The sequence below is a fragment of the Salmo salar genome, chromosome ssa16 (genome assembly GCF_905237065.1).
Source record: "Salmo salar chromosome ssa16, Ssal_v3.1, whole genome shotgun sequence".
Classification (NCBI taxonomy): domain Eukaryota; kingdom Metazoa; phylum Chordata; class Actinopteri; order Salmoniformes; family Salmonidae; genus Salmo; species Salmo salar.
In genome coordinates, this window is record NC_059457.1 from 49793530 (window position 1) to 49808499 (window position 14970).

Below are 14970 nucleotides of genomic sequence, written 5' to 3' on the forward strand. Positions count from 1 at the left end.
CCTTCTTCTTCAGCGCCATCTAACAGACAGCTTAAGAGGTATGCTTAGATTTGCAGAAAAATATACATATTAAAACCTTTTGACGGTCGCCTAGGATAGGGGGCGCTACAGCGATTTTTGAAAAACATTTGTGCCCATTTTAAACGGCCTCCTACTCAAACTCAGAAGCTAGGATATGCATATAATTAATACATGTGGATAGAAAACACCCTAAAGTTTCTAAAACTGTTTGAATGGTGTCTGTGAGTATAACAGAACTCATATGGCAGTCAAAACCCTGAGACAGATCGTAACAGGAAGTGAAATTCTGAATTGCGGACTGTAGCATTGAAGGTCCCCAAGAACACAGTGGTCTCCATCATTCTTAAATGGAAGACGTTTGGAACCACCAAGACTCTTCCTAAAACTGGCCGCCCGGCCAAACTGAGCAATTGGGGAAAATGTTCCATCCTCACAGGCCCCTGAGCCTGTGTAGGGATGTGATCTGGACTATGACTGAAGGAGTGGGATGGGTTTTTGGATTCATTTTATTTTTGTATTGTATATGATGTTGGCTTTTTCCCCTTTCCCATACAGTAGGTGGCGGCATGCACATTTAACATTTGTTAATAACAGAGAATAAGGCCCACACTCCAGCACAGTAGGTGGCGGTAATGCACCAATTTTGCATGCCATCCCCCGAAAAACCCCACTGAAAAAGAAGGACCCAGCAAGCTAGCTAGCTAACTAGGGGACACCAGTAGGCAGTGCCCCCGCCTGCCGAGCACTGCTTTCCTGCAGTTCTATTAACGTTGCCATGAGGGAAGAAGCTAGCTAACCAACCCAACTCTTTCATTGCACTACCGGGTAGTTGCTTCAAGAACATTGGCTGACAAAAATACCAGAATGAAAGCAAATGTAAGTAATTATAGCTTCATAACTAATCATGCAAACAAATATACAGTTAAGAGGAATATGTCAGTTAATAATGTAGAGACAGATTGTTATAATTCATTTTTTGTCATAATATTAATTTACGAAATTCGCCATTTAACAAGATATCTAAGCTAACATATGCCAGCTAGCTATACATTCATCTTGCTATATGGGCGTTTGACATTTGTTGAATGTTAATTTGTGTGGTTTAATGTTTTAGGAACTCCTGAGCAAGCCAGGCTGTCATCTTGTGAAACCCAGTGGATGTAAAGAATCTAGCTAAAGCTTTTAACGCTACTGAACCACAGCCAGAGGATGGCTACATTACTACTCCACATTGAACCACAGCCAGAGGATGTGTAAATTACTGCTCCACATTGAACCACAGCCAGAGGATGTGTAAATTACTGCTCCACATTGAACCACAGCCAGAGGATGTGTAAATTACTGCTCCACATTGAACCACAGCCAGAGGATGGGTAAATTACTACTCCACATTGAACCACAGCCAGAGGATGTGTAAATTACTGCTCCACATTGAACCACAGCCAGAGGATGTGTAAATTACTGCTCCACATTGAACCACAGCCAGAGGATGTGTAAATTACTACTCCACATTGAACCACAGCCAGAGGATGGGTAAATTACTACTCCACATTGAACCACAGCCAGAGGATGTGTAAATTACTGCTCCACCTTGAACCACAGCCAGAGGATGTGTAAATTACTACTCCACATTGAACCACAGCCAGAGGACGGGTAAATTACTACTCCACATTGAACCACAGCCAGAGGACGGGTAAATTACTACTCCACATTGAACCACAGCCAGAGGATGTGTAAATTACTGCTCCACATTGAACCACAGCCAGAGGATGGGTAAATTACTACTCCACATTGAACCACAGCCAGAGGATGGGTAAATTACTACTCCACATTGAACCACAGCCAGAGGATGTGTAAATTACTGCTCTACATTGAACCACAGCCAGAGGATCGGTAAATTACTACTCCACATTGAACCACAGCCAGAGGATGTGTAAATTACTGCTCCACATTGAACCACAGCCAGAGGATGTGTAAATTACTGCTCTATATTGAACCACAGCCAGAGGACGGGTAAATTACTACTCCACATTGAACCACAGCCAGAGGATGTGTAAATTACTGCTCCACATTGAACCACAGCCAGAGGATGGGTAAATTACTACTCCACATTGAACCACAGACAGAGGACGGGTAAATTACTACTCCACATTGAACCACAGCCAGAGGATGTGTAAATTACTGCTCCACATTGAACCACAGCCAGAGGATGTGTAAATTACTGCTCTACATTGAACCACAGCCAGAGGATGGGTAAATTACTGCTCCACATTGAACCACAGCCAGAGGATGGGTAAAGTACTAATCCACATTGAACCACAGCCAGAGGACGGGTACATTACAGGAACATTGTTGTTCTGCTGTCCTCGTGTGTTGCTCATATAGTAAGTACGTATTTGTTGCATGAGAAATAAATGGAAAGCTATTACTGGCTCAGACACGAGAGGTATGTGGCAGGGTCTACAGTCAATCACGGACTACAAAAGAAAAACCAGCCCTGTTGCGGACCACGATGTCTTGCTCCCAGACAAACTAAACAACTTCTTTGCTCGCTTTGAGGACAATACAGTGCCACTGACACGGCCCGCTACCAAAACCTGCGGGCTCGCCTTCACTGCAGCCAACGTGAGTAAAACATTTAAACGTGTTAACCCTCGCAAGGCTGCAGGCCCAGACGGCATCCCTGGCCACATCCTCAGAGCATGCGCAGACCAGCTGGCTGGTGTGTTTTCGGACATATTCAATCAATCCTTATCCCAGTTTGTTGTTCCCACATGCTTCAAGAGGGCCACCATTGTTCCTGTTCCCAAGAAAGCTAAGGTAACTGAGCTAAATGACTACCGCCCTGTAGCACTCACTTCCGTCATCATGAGGTGCTTTGAGAGACTAGTCAAGGACCATATCACCTCCACCCTACCTGACACCCTAGACCCACTCCAATTTGCTTACCGCCCCAATAGGTCCACAGACGACGCAATCGCAATCACACTGCACACTGCCCTAACCCATCTGGACAAGAGGAATACCTATGTAAGAATGCTGTTCATCGACTACAGCTCAGCATTTAACACCATAGTACCCTCCAAACTTGTCATTAAGCTCGAGACCCTGGGTCTCAACCCCGCCCTGTGCAACTGGGTCCTGGACTTCCTGACGGGCCGCCCCCAGGTGGTGAGGGTAGGTAACAACATCTCCACCCCGCTGATCCTCAACACTGGGGCCCCACAAGGGTGCGTTCTCAGCCCTCTCCTGTACTCCCTGTTCACCCATGACTGCGTGGCCATGCACGCCTCCAACTCAATCATCAAGTTTGCAGACGACACTACAGTGGTAGGCTTGATTATCAACAACAACGAGACAGCCTACAGGGAGGATGTGAGGGCCCTCGGAGTGTGGTGTCAGGAAAATAACCTCACCCTCAATGTCAACAAAACAAAGGAGATGATCGTGGACTTCAGGAAACAGCAGAGGGAGCAGCCCCCTATCCACATTGACGGGACAGTAATGGAGAAGGTGGAAAGTTTTAAGTTCCTCGGCATACACATCATGGACAAACTGAAATGGTCCACCCATACAGACAGCGTGGTGAAGAAGGCGCAATAGCGCCTCTTCAACCTCAGGAGGCTGAAGAAATTTGGCTTGTCACCAAAAACACTCACAAACTTTTACAGATGCACAATCGAGGGCATCCTGTCGGGCTGTACCACCGCCTGGTACGGCAACTGCTCCGCCCACAACCGTAAGGCTCTCCAGACGGTAGTGAGGTCTGCACAATGCATCACCGGTGGCAAACTACCTCCAGGACACCTACACCACCCGATGTCACAGTAAGGCCAAAAAGATCATCAAGGACAACAACCACCCGAGCCACTGCCTGTTCACCCCGTTATCATCCAGAAGGCGAGGTCAGTACAGGTGCATCAAAGCGGGGACCGAGAGACTGAAAAACAGCTTCTATCTCAAGGCCATCAGACTGTTAAACAGCCATCACTAACATTGAGTGGCTGCTGCCAACATACTGACTCAGCTCGAGCCACTTTAATAATGGGAAAATTGATGTAATAAATGTATCACTAGCCACTTTAAACAATGCCACTTTATATAATGTTTACATTACTCATCTCATGTATATACTGTACTCTATACCATCTACTGCATCTTGCCTATGACGTTCGACCATCACTCATTCATATATTTTTATGTACATATTCTTATTCATTCCCTTACACTTGTGTGTATAAGGTAGTTGTTGTGAAATTGTGAGGTTAGATTACTTGTTAGATACTACTGCATGGTCAGAACTAGAAGCACAAGCGTTTCGCTACACTCACATTAACATTTGCTAACCATGTGTATGTGACAAATAAAATTTGATTTGATTTGCCGCCAGTACAGGCATTGTTAAAAACACAATGCTCGTTGTAAGTGAATTGTATGGTAGGCTATCCTTTGGCCGTTCATAGGGTCATTTATCTCTTCCTACCACTAGTTGCTTTGTTTTCTTGGGACACTCCCCCACACTCGAAAACAAGGGTGAGGTCTAAGGGGAGGGGGTGGGTCTAAGGGGAGGGGGGTGGGTCTAAGGGGAAGGGGGGGGGTCTAAGGGGAGGGGGGTGGGTCTAAGGGGAGGGGGGTGGGTCTAAGGGGAGGGGGGGTCTAAGGGGAGGGGGGGTGGTCTAAGGGAGATTGGACCTAAATATAGACTTGTGGAGTATAAAAGCTGTTGACTTTCATACAAATATAGGTTTTCCTCACTAGCTAAGTTTGTACTCTATTGTGTTCTAGTATGGAAGAAGTGGAGAATAGGAGCATTGTAACTTGCAACATCTTTGTTATACAGTTTCCACTGTGTATATTTGTGTGTGTGTGTGTGTGTGTGTGTGTGTGTGTGTGTGTGTGTGTGTGTGTGTGTGTGTGTGTGTGTGTGTGTGTGTGTGTGTGTGTTTTGTGTACCTGCGGGTGTGTGCCTCACTATAATCGGCACGTTCATCTCTCATTTTCAAGAAAAATATTGTTTACACTTTACGGTCATAATCATGTCATTATGTCATAACGGCTGACATAACTTGTCATAACCTGTTATAATATGGTCATAACACTGCCATGACACATATATTTAGACCTGTTGTGACATATATTACGTTATTTTATGTCTGGTTATGACTCCTACATATGTCAAAACCCACAATACCTACCACACAAGGCAAAATATTCCATTACACCATAAAGTACTTGTCAACATTATGTTTGTTATATAATATTTTCTGAAGTGTACTTTATTAGATTACAGTTTTAATTGTGCCTACGTCAATGTCAGACATGCACCTACCCCCAATGCTCTGTTTCTGATGACTGGGATAAATGCAGAAGCAGATTAAGACACCATCTTTCTCACAGATTTTTTTTAACCTATATTTAACTAGGCAAGTCAGTTTTAAGAACAAATTCTTATTTTCAATGACGGTCTAGGAACAGCAGGTTAACTGCCTTGTTCAGGGGCAGAACAACAGATTTTGACCTTGTCCGCTCAGGGTTTTGATCTTGCAACATTTTGGTTAATAGCCCAACGCTCCTACCACTAGGCTACCTGCCAACTGATGACTGACATAAGGAAATGTAGGTGATAGGCCTATCTGGATTATATGATTATGACGGTCATAAAGCTTCATGATAATGTCATAACGTATTTTTTGTTCAAGTAATTTAAAATATGATGAAAAAAACATGACTGTAAATAATTCATAACAACAACAAAGTTCTTAAGACAAAATTCAAATGAAAGGAAAGTTCTCGGCAGGGAAAAAAAACATTTGAATAAATGTGGATTTTTACTCTGTCATGTAGGTGTCATAACCAGCCATAAAATAATTGAAATGCATTAATTGAAATGCATTCCAGGTGACTACCTCATGAAGCTGGTTGAGAGAATGCCACGAGTGTGCAAAGCTATCATCAAGGCAAAGGGTGGCTACTTGAAGAATCTCAAATATAAAATATATATAGATTTATTTATTACTTTTCTGGTTACTACATGATTTGATATGTGTTATTTCATAGTTTTGATGTCTTCACTATTATTCTACAATGTAGAAAATAGTAAAAAATAAAGAAAAACCCTTGAATGAGTATGTATGTCACAACAGGTGTAAGTATATGAGTCATGACAGTATTATGACCATATTATGACAGGTTATGACGCTGGGTGTCGAGTAAAGTGTTAACAAGGTGCAGGTGCTCCATTATATAGCTAGGAGAGACTGTGGGCTGTATGTTGAAGATGGAGGATAGGGATCTGTCCCAGAACAACAACAACATTCCACCAAGAGATGCTAAAGACAACATCCGGAGCGCTGATCTTCTAGCAGATTCAAGTAGGTAGTAGGCAATTTCCCCTCTTAGACCAACAGGAAGTCATACTGCTGCTCTCTGTATATCATATATGCATATATAACTATTGGTTAGAGCCTGTAAGTAAGCATTTCACCTTAAGGTCTACTACACCTGTTGTATTCGGCGCACGTGACAAATAAACTTTGATTTGATTTGACTCCAGGATGGAGAGGCACCATGAGCCAATTTACAAATCTGAACAGAGAGAGAGAGAGAGAGGACACTACCGAAACTAACGAGCACACGAGGGGACAGCTTTATGACAGGCCATACTGTTTCTAACTGTCTTAATCTCCACCATAGAAACAACAGTGACAGCAAAATTAACAAAAACGGAATGGGTCTGTTGCAGCTCTGTTGAAGCCTGGGTCTGTACTTTGTCAATGGTAGGTTAGGGGGAACTCTATGAGATTCACCTAATGGTCACCTCTTGGCCACAGCACAGTAGACTATATGATCACAGACATTGACCCTTTCTCTTTCAGCTCATTCAACGTCAAACCACTAACACATATATCTGATCACAGCCAAATTACCTTTTTCCTCAAAAGAACAGACATGGAAATTACCACACATTCATAGCCCAGTAAGATGTACAACATCAGAAATTCATACAGAAAGGTCCAAAACAGCACAGAAGAATACCATAAAGTAACCAATAACCAAAAAATCCAAACACTCTTAGATAACTTTCTAGATACAATACCCACAGCACATGTCCTACAGCAGAGCCTGGACCTGCTAGAGCAGTACTGCCAGACCTGGGACCTGTTAGTAAACCCCAAAAATACTAAAATAATGATTTTCTAAAGTAGGTCCAGATCTCAGGGAATTAGACCAAAGTTCTCAATTGGTACAAAATATATAGAGTACTGCACACACTACAATTAGTTAGGTTTAAAAATAAGCTCAACTGGATAACTAAATGAGTCAGTGAATGAACTGAGAGAGATGCACTGAGGGTATTCTACGCCATTAAAAACTATTTCAAATTGAAATAACTAATAAAATTTGGCTAAAACTAATTGAATGTGTCATTGAACCAACTGCACTTTATGGCAGCGAGGTGTGGACAAACACCCCAAACACACCATTGAAACTGTGCATGCTGAGTTCTGTAAGATTATCTTACATGTCCAGTGGAAAACTACAAACAATGCATGCAGGGCAGAATTAGGCCAATATCCACTAATAATATTTTTTAAAAAGCAATTAAGTTTTGGAAACATCTAAAATACAGTGACCCCCTCTCATATCATTACCAAGCCCTGCAATGCCAAGAGCTGAGCAAAGAAAAGCGTCCCCTCATCCAGCTGGTCCTGGGGCTGAGTTCACAAACCTGTTCTACTAACACACTGAAGCCTCAGGACCAGAACATCCAATCAATCAGAATAAAACAAATTACAACACAGTCAAAACAAAACTACATTACCTGTTGGAAAATACAAGCCGAAGCAAAACACAGTGCTATCTGGCCCTAAATCGACAGTACACCATGTCAAACTATAATATTTGACCATGGTTACCGATCAAAACCTTAGAAAAACCATGACAAAGTACAGTCACAGTGAGCACAGCCTTGCCATTGAGAAGGGTAGACACAGGAAAACCTGGCTCCCTGTAGAGGAAAGGCTGTACAACCACTGCACCACAGCAGAACCCGAGACGGAGCTGCATTTCCTGAGAAAATGTAAAAAATAGAAAACAATTGAGTGTCATTTGCCCAAATTTGTAACCCTTATTCAACATTTCAAAGACCTCTATGATGAGAATAAGCTACCCTTCCTGTTGGGGGAGGACACAGAGAGCTATTGGTTAGCAGCACTACATTGCTGCCTGCTATAAGATGAGGGACAGTGTCTGACAGACCAATCTGCACATGTCCTCTATGCCATTGTTGTTGTTATTGTCCATTGTATGGTTATTTTGACCCTTGACTATTGTTGTTACTGATTGTCCCATTGATAATCTTGATTATCGTTATTTTAATTATGTTAATATTGTAAATTAATCACTTAATCTCCAAAGCACGCTTTGGCAATTTGTACATTATTACGAGAGAGAGAGAGAACACAATTAGACCCAACCAAATCATGAGAAAACAAAAAGAGAATTACTTGACACATTGGAAAGAATTAACAAAAAAACTGAGCAAACTAGAATGTTATTTGGCCCTAAACAGAGTACACAGTGGCAGAATACCTGACCACTGTGACTGACCCAAACTTAAGGAAAGCTTTGACTATGTACAGACTCAGTGAGCATAGCCTTGCTATTGAGAAAGGCCACCGGAGGCAGACCTGGCTCTCAAGAGAAGACAGGCTATGTGCATCCTGCCCACAAAATGTGGTGGAAACTGAGCCGCACTTCCTAACCTCCTGCCAAATGTATGACCATATTAGAGACATATATTTCCCTCAGATTACACAGATCCACAAGGAATTTGAAAACGATTTTGATAAACTCCCATATCTACTGGGTGAAATACCACAGTGTGCCATCACAGCAGCAAGATTTGTGACCTGTTGCCACAAGAAAAAGGCAACCAGTGAAGAACAAACACCATTGTAAATACAACCCATATTTATGTTTATTTATTTTCCCTTTTGTACTTTAACCATTTGCACATCGTTACAACACTGTATATATACATAATATGACATTTGTAATGTCTTTATTCTTTTGGAACTTCTGTAAGTGTAATGTTTACTGTTAATTTTTATTGTTTGTTTCACTTTTGTATATTATCTACTTCACTTGCTTTGGCAATGTTAGCATATGTTTCCCATGCCAATGAAGCCCCTTGAAGTAGAGATTTATATATATATAATCCATATATATAGGCTATGATGATATAGTATCAACCAATCAATTAAATAATTAACACATGTCAACCAATTATTCTCCTCTATGCCATAATATGTACTTTTTAAATGATTTCTACAGGGCCACTCTTGGCTGTGCATCGATTCATTTTGATAAATGTTTTACTGTTTTAATAAAATAAATAAGAGTTCAGTGTATGTTATGTTTACAAAGATACAGGCCTCAGGTAAAGTCATATTGGGTTAGCCTTGGCCCCTTAGAGTATCACTTATCTCCTGTTGGAGTATCAATGATCTCCAGGATGTCAACCCCATTCCTTCAAATGCAATATCCCCGAATCATCTCGGTCTAAATGAATGGCTTTGAGTTAGTTACATCAGAGAGAACTGCTCAGCTGATGATTTATGAGTCTTTCAATAGGGCTGACAAAGGACATCACTGTGAATCAGAGTTCAGATTGAATTACAGGGGATGTGGTTTATGTGAGCCTGGTATGCAGCCTCTTGGAACAAACTGATGGAACTTATATGATGGTTTAAAAAACACAAGTTAATGGATGGGTTGAATTTGCCTTCATCAATCAACTAATCGGTAACACTTTACAATAGTGTTACATGAATTAGCATGAACTAATGTTGTACTGTATATATTTGATTATGGTACACATATCTCACCATAAAGGGCAGTGGATTGAATTCATGTCCCTTCAGTTTTCCTTCTACGGGGCAGCAGCTAATTGGGATCCATAGTAAATACAAATACATAGGCCACTTAATACGACAGTGTCCAAAAACTCCTGTCGTCCGACTCCCGTTTTAATTCTAAAAAACAACACATCCTGCGGTGTTTTCACGCCAAACCATGTGAGTGTGACCATTTCAAGAGGAAGAGGCTGTTGTCAGTCTCATTGAACTCCTTGTGAACCAGCTCTTCAGGTGAGACATTCGACTTTGCCAGCTGCCAGCAGCGTTGTTCCCGTTAATAACAGCCTCTTGGGACAAATATTACTCCTTGCCGTTTCATATTTCCGGCTGGAAAAGCTCTACTCCTGCTGACTGGCTCTGTAGTTAACCCTTCATATGCCAGCCTTTTGCCCCGCCCTCCTCCATCCTCTTCCTCCTGGCCCAGACGTTTATCCTTCTACATCCTCTTCCTCCTGGACAGCTGTTTGTCCTCCTCCTTCCTCTTCCTCCTGGCCCAGATGTTTGTCCTCCTCCATCCTCTTTCTCCTGTCCCAGCTGTTTGTCCTCCTCCATCCTCTTCCACCTGTCCCAGCTGTTTGTCCTCCTCCATCCTCTTCCTCCTGTCCCAGCTGTTTGTCCTCCTCCATCCTCTTTCTCCTGGCCCAGCTGTTTGTCCTCCTCCATCCTCTTCCTCCTGTCCCAGCTGTTTGTCCTCCTTCATCCTCTTCCTCCTGGCCCAGCTGTTTGTCCTCCTCCATCCTCTTTCTCCTGTCCGAGCTGTTTGTCCTCCTCCATCCTCTTCCTCCTGTCCCAGCTGTTTGTCCTCCTCCATCCTCTTTCTCCTGTCCCAGCTGTTTGTCCTCCTCCATCCTCTTCCTCCTGTCTCAGCTGTTTGTCCTCCTCCATCCTCTTTTTCTTGTCCCAGCTGTTTGTCCTCCTCCATCCTCTTTCTCCTGTCCCAGCTGTTTGTCCTCCTCCATCCTCTTCCTCCTGTCTCAGCTGTTTGTCCTCCTCCATCCTCTTTTTCTTGTCCCAGCTGTTTGTCCTCCTCCATCCTCTTTCTCCTGTCCCAGCTGTTTGTCCTCCTCCATCCTCTTTCTCCTGTCCCAGCTGTTTGTCCTCCTCCATCCTCTTCCTCCTGTCCCAGCTGTTTGTCCTCCTCCATCCTCTTTCTCCTGGCCCAGCTGTTTGTCCTCCTCCATCCTCTTCCTCCTGTCTCAGCTGTTTGTCCTCCTCCATCCTCTTTTTCTTGTCCCAGCTGTTTGTCCTCCTCCATCCTCTTTCTCCTGTCCCAGCTGTTTGTCCTCCTCCATCCTCTTCCTCCTGTCCCAGCTGTTTGTCCTCCTCCATCCTCTTCCTCCTGTCCCAGCTGTTTGTCCTCCTCCATCCTCTTCCTCCTGGCCCAGCTGTTTGTCCTCCTCCATCCTCTTCCTCCTGTCCCAGCTGTTTGTCCTCCTCCATCCTCTTCCTCCTGGCCCAGCTGTTTGTCCTCCTCCATCCTCTTCCTCCTGTCCCAGCTGTTTGTCCTCCTCCATCCTCTTCCTCCTGGCCCAGCTGTTTGTTCTCCTCTTTGGATTCTCCATTGGCATTGGGTTTGCCCAATCCGCTTCTGTTTTCATTTTCCCTGACATTTTCTCTCTTTTCAAAATGGATACCTGTGATTTGACAGGGATGGGATTTGATTGAGTTAATGAGCAGAGGAGAGATTCTAATTTTCGGCCTTCCTGTGGCCTAATCTTTTGTCTTTTATGAAATGCACCCCGAAATCCGCTCCTTGCCGCATCTGTCTGTTGCCATGGCGACTCCTAGCGCCATGGGTCTCAAAAGTAGATTTTCGTCGATCTTGGCCACCAGTGACTTTGTCAATCTGCCTATTATTTAGGTTACTGCTAATTCAGCATCTGGAGTAATCACTTGCACCTTTCCCTGAGTTAATGACCCCCTACTGTTTCTTACATGCATTGTTTGGAAATGAAACCCTCAAGATACTTTCTTTATTTTATCCTCTAGAATTCCCAGAGCTGTGTGTGTGTGTGTGTGTGTGTGTGTGTGTGTGTGTGTGTGTGTGTGTGTGTGTGTGTGTGTGTGTGTGTGTGTGTGTGTGTGTGTGTGTGGCCATACTGGGTTGATGTTGATGGGTGGGTACTAATAACATTTCTGCAGTGTTTGCCAGAAGCCTAGTCTTGACAATGCCCCCTAATCCCAGCCCCTCTCGTCCAGCCAGTCCTCTCTGTACCTTTGAAAACCCACACCTGGCCAACTCCTCTAGTTACCTCCTCCTCAATAATTCACCACTGCGCCAACTCTTTGGGGGGGAAAATTATTCATTCACTCAAGGAATGTTCCCTTCCACCCCTCTTCACACACTCACACACACACGGGCGCACACGCACACATACATACACATACTGTACACACACAGACGTACATACATATGCACACATACATACATATGCACACATACATACATACATACATACATACATACATACATACATACATACATACATACATACATACATACATACATACATACACACATACATACACACAGACACACACATACACACACACACACACACACACACTTCTCTCTTATCTGTTGCTTAGCGGTGACATCCCTCAGCACTGGAAGCTGTAGGCCTACAGTATCCCTGATTGTGACTTGCTGTTCTGCCTGCCTGTTTTCACCGTTGTCACATTCCTCTTTAGTAATGTACTGAACCTCCAGAGGAGCGTCTCTGCTTGTGGTCCTTTGATCGGGTGATATATGAGGTTATAACACGTTCCAGTGGCACTGCAATTAAAGCCAGCCCTGCGGCCATCTTTCAACCCAACACACACAGGCAAATATCAGGTCATGGTTAGGCTCAGCTTGGGCTCCTGCAGTGGAACTAATTAGTGCTCTCACAGGACTGCTGTCTTCAGATTATTATCCCTCAAATGAATATGGAGGAGCAGAAACAACTGGATGGTGTTCCATGTTGACTTAGATCTTCCATGTCTCTCCCTTCACTCTGGTTCTGTTTGACCCCTCAGTTTGAACATGTTTGGTAATCTGCTGGGAAGTTAACTGGCAACCAGAGGGTTTCCGGCATCATAATCCTAGATGCTATCTCATGCCATTGTGCCCTTGAGCAATGTGTGTGTGTGTGTGTGTGTGTGTATCTCAGATTTGAACATGATTTTTCAATAAGATTATTCTATTACTACTAGAACCCATACTGTACAACTGTAACTGCAGTTGACATCCCTTCAGCGTAAACATGCCATCTTCGTCCCTCAATCAACCTGTCCGCTGTTTTCCTCCGCAGAGCTGATTTATTCTAATCGCTTTTTTTCAACAAGAGGAGATTGTTATTGTGTAACAAGACAAAAAAAGACTCCAACCCAACCAAGTGCCGGCCAAAGAGTTGCAGAGAAGTGGACATACTGTTGCTAAGCTAAGAAGCATTGGTTACCAGTCAAGCTCATAGATCTGATGAATAATTAGTGTGGCCTAATGAGATGCGACACAGTCTCACAGTACCACCATCGCCCTCAATAGACGTCTGTCTCCATTAAGTAAACAAACCAAAAGTTAGCAACGTGATAATGACATGCATCAAAGTTGCATATAACGTTAAAATGCAGTACACGCAGATGGGACATACAGTCTAGTCAGCAGCATCTATGATTACAACATAAATTCTCTATTATCCATTAAACATTAAACAATCATTATTGTTGATTGAATTGAATAGTAAATCATTTCATCACTAACTATTAGCATGACCTTTTAGCAATGGACGGCAGTTACTGAAATACAAAGGAATTTGCAGTGCCTTCGGAATGTATTCAGACACTGACTTTTTCCACAGTTTGTGCGGTTACAGCGTTATTCTAAAATTGTTTTTAGAAATGTGTAAAAAAATATAAAAACAGATATCACATTTACAGAAGTATTCAGACCCTTTACTCAGTACTTTGTTGATGCACCTTTTGCAGTGATTACAGCCTTGAGGTTTTTTAATATTTTATTTTATTTCACCTTTATTTATTTAACCGGGTAGGCCAGTTGAGAACAAGTTCTTTTTTTTTTTTACCTTTATTTATACAGGTTTATTCTCATTGAGATAAATATCTCTTTTCCAAGAGAGACCTTGTCCAATAGCAGCAAGGGGAACAACGTTTCAGACAAACCATATTACATACACTCACACAACATTAAACAAAGCTATAAACACACATACAGTACAACAAAAACATATTACATTTAAAAACACAAACATCTTGACTAAAAACAGCTGGCCTAAAAACAATTACACTCTTCTATAATATATACATCGATCAAGTGTTTGAACTCCGCCAACGAATCTAGATCATCACATTTTAAAATGTTCAGGAGAGAATTCCAGGACCACTGTGCTAAGTAACTGAAACTATTTCTACCATGACCTGTTCTAATTTTTGGTACTGTTAGAAACAAATCAGAATGGGACCGTAATTGATACTTATTTACTGACCTAGCTAAAAAAGAACAGAGATAAAATGGCATTTTACCCAATATGGCCTTATAAATCAGTGTATGCCAGTGTTTAACCTCTTGAGGATACCGTAGGATAGGGGGCGCCACAGCGCATTTTGAAAAAAAATCGTTCCCATTTTCAACGGCCTACTAATCAAACTCAGAAGATAGGGCATGCATATACTTATTATATATGGATAGAAAACACTCTAAAGTTTCTAAAACTGTTTGAATGGTGTCTGTGAGTATAACAGAACTCAAATGGCAGTCAAAAGCCCGAGACCGATTGAAACAGGAAGTGGAATTCTGAATTGTGGTCTCGACTTCTCATCTTTCCTTATTAATCACACCGTTAACCATGGTTCAGTGAGCACTTCCTATTGCTTCCACTAGATGTCGCCAGTCCTTTCACAGTGGTTTGAGCCTTATAGAGTCAAAACTCAGTGAATGACACGAGTTTGAAATTGGTCACAGGGGATGGGCCATCACCATTATGACGCCGGCGGCCATGTCTTCCCCCACCTTTGGATACGGTTTTAAAGG